At 43.3% G+C, this 2803-nt stretch overlaps 1 protein-coding gene across 3 annotated transcripts in view; it reads right to left on the bottom strand.

Annotated features, from left to right (window-relative positions):
- The window catches only part of HORMAD2 (HORMA domain containing 2), a 108683-nt gene that overhangs the window by 99385 nt on the left and 6495 nt on the right, over positions 1-2803 (bottom strand). The window contains exon 1 of one of the 3 annotated variants that reach the window (XM_011957685.1): positions 2118-2370. The exons of the other annotated variants lie outside the window; for them this stretch is intronic. The gene's annotated coding sequence lies outside the window, so the exon portion shown is untranslated. Of the gene's footprint in view, positions 1-2117; positions 2371-2803 lie in introns of those variants that run through there. 3 annotated transcript variants of the gene reach the window in all.

Here is a 2803-nt window from a genome sequence, read left to right as displayed (position 1 = left end):
TTTGAAATGTCATTCTCTTATATATTTGTCTGCAAATTAGATCCACACATATTTGAAACTTCACAGCACATCAATACCATTCCCTCTTTTGTTTTTGAGACAAGGTCTTACTCTGTTTACCCAGGCAGGAATGAAGTGGTGCAATCTTGGCTCACTGCAACCTCAACCTCCTGGGTTCAAGCGATCCTCCCACCTCAGCCTCCTAAGTAGCTGGTACTAGAGGCAATGTGCCACCACACTCAGCAAATTTTCTTTATTTTTGGTAGAGACGAGGTCTCACTATGTTGCCCAGGCTGGTTTTGAACTTCTGGGCTCAAGCAATACTCCTTGGTTAGCCTCCCAAAGTGTTGGGATTATAAGGATTATAAGTGTGAGCCACTGCAACTGACCCTCACTCTTATATTTGATATGTCTACTTTGTGACAAGGATTATGGTCTTCTTGAGAAAGAGGCAATATTTCTGTGCCCTTTTGGGTAAAGATTCACTCTAGGCTTACTTCTTGACCTATATCTCAATAGCCCTATTTTATTTTTGTTGTTGTTGTTTATTCATTTTCTTTTCTTTTCTTTTGAGACAGAGTAAAGTGCAGTGGCATGATCTGTCACCTAGGCTGGAGTACAGTGGCATAATCACAGCTCATTGCAACCTCAAACTTCTGGGTTCAAGTGATCCTCCTACCTCAGCCTCCCAAGTAGCAGAGACTATAGGCATGCACCACCACGCCCTGCTAAATTTTTGCAGTTTTTTATTTTTGTAGAGTTGGGCGGGGGACGGGGGGGGAGGGTTCTCACTATGTTGCCCAGACTGGCCTCGAACTCTTGGCCTCTCAAAGTTTTGGGATTATATATGTGAGACACCACACCACGCCTTCAATTGCCCTATTTTACATGGTGGCACAATTACTTCCTATTTTACCCCTACTATGTGTGAGTCCAAGATTCACATAAAGATTAGCCAGCTGCTGTTTAGTTTACTAAGGCTTAAACCACTTTTTCAACCATTCCAAGTTAAGCAAAAACCGAAGTTTTATTACATTTTCCCAAATATAATTATAGCTGATTTATGAGGGCTCTCTACCTATCTTTCTCAATCTTCCAAAACTATTTTTTACAAAAAAATCCCTTTTCTATCAGGCGAACAATATCCAATAGCTAGATTCTGAAATGCAACTACATGACCTTCCTTACACATGCATGATATTAAGAATGACTTTACTCAAAAGAAGTGTTGGGTTCAATAGATTCATAAAGCTGGAAGGGAGCACAGACATCTTCCAACCCCTTCGATTTAAAGAAGATCCAATTCTGTGGAGGAAGAATCTTTTTTTCAACAAATGGTGCTGAAACAAAAGGACATCCAGGGGGTAGGGGGAAGAAGAGAGAATGAAAAGAAGCTTAACCTGAATCTCACACTGTATACAAATATTAATGCAAAATGGATGATGGAGTTAAACCTAAACATAAAGCTATAAAGAAAAGGGGCTGGGCGCAGGGGCTCACACCTGCAATCCCAGCACTTTGGGAGGCAAAGCGGGCGGATCACAAGGTCAAGAGATCGAGACCATCCTGAACAACATGGTGAAACCCTGTCTCTACTAAAAATACAAAAAAAAAAAAATTTAGCTGGGTGTGGTGGCACATGCCTATAATCCCGGCTAGGAGGGAGGCTGAAGCAGGGGAATCGCTTGAACCCGGGAGGTGGAGGTTGCAGTGAACTGAGATTGCGTCACTTCACTCCAGCCTGGCGACAGAGCACGACTCCGTCTCAAAAAAAAAAAAGAAAGAAAGAAAGAAAAGAAAAAAGAAAAGGAAAGTGAGGCTATGGAAGGGAACTTGGTTTGCCAAAGTCCCCCCAGTTACTTAGACCTTCTGACAGAGCTTGTTTCAATAAATTATTCACCATTTTAACAAATTCCATCTGGCCCTGGTAATTCCCCTACTTGTGCTCATTCAGAGTAAATGGTTTCCACTGTATTAATTGAGTATTTGTTCATGCTTTTGACTTTTTAATATATTTTTCATGCTATTTCAATTATTCATTCATTCAACATCTTACGAGGTGACTACAATGTGCCAGGCAACGTACAGGATTACAAGATGTAATATACTTTTCCTACCTCAACAGACTGATGGTCCAACGGAGGAGCAATTAGATTATGATCCTGCTGAGATTAAAAACCCCTTTCGGGGCCAGAACCACCCCTCATTTCTACCAAGTGAGTACGCGATGTACTGCACAGCCTGTCCAGTGCTCTGCGCACTCGGACACATTTCGGCGATTGGCTAATCCTGAGGTTCAAGACACTCTCTCCCTCTGAACTGTTTAGGGAACTAAAGTCCACAGGGATTAATTGGCAAATTCTCACTAAAACGAAAGGGGAGCTGAGGTCAAGCGGGGCGGGGTGGCTCGTCCCCACCTCTCTCACCTCTTGGCCTGTACCAGGCATCGATCCTCGCAGAAAACCTCAATGGCTGAGGAGAATCTGATCCAGGTAAGATAAACCCCAAAAGCTCCACCACACACGGCCCCTCCAATGCCGGGCACAGACATCGTCTGCCCTACCAGCCTCGTCATGGCTCATTATGGCTGCTGCTTGCTCAGCAAGTTTGATTTCATGTCCAGAAAAATCTGAATTTCAAAGCTACCTGGGTGTTCTCTGTCCAGTTCTGGGGGAAATCGCCTCCCTTTTGTCTTCCTCCTCAGCCCCCTGCCCTCCCGATTCTCTTCACAGTACTGTAGGCCCTCACGAAAAATGATATTTTCAAATCCAACTTAAAGCCTTAAGTAACAAGAAAAGAAAAA

This window comes from Colobus angolensis, unplaced genomic scaffold (genome assembly GCF_000951035.1).
Source record: "Colobus angolensis palliatus isolate OR3802 unplaced genomic scaffold, Cang.pa_1.0 Scaffold448, whole genome shotgun sequence".
NCBI lineage: Eukaryota > Metazoa > Chordata > Mammalia > Primates > Cercopithecidae > Colobus > Colobus angolensis.
This window is presented reverse-complemented; position numbering and strand designations above follow the sequence as displayed.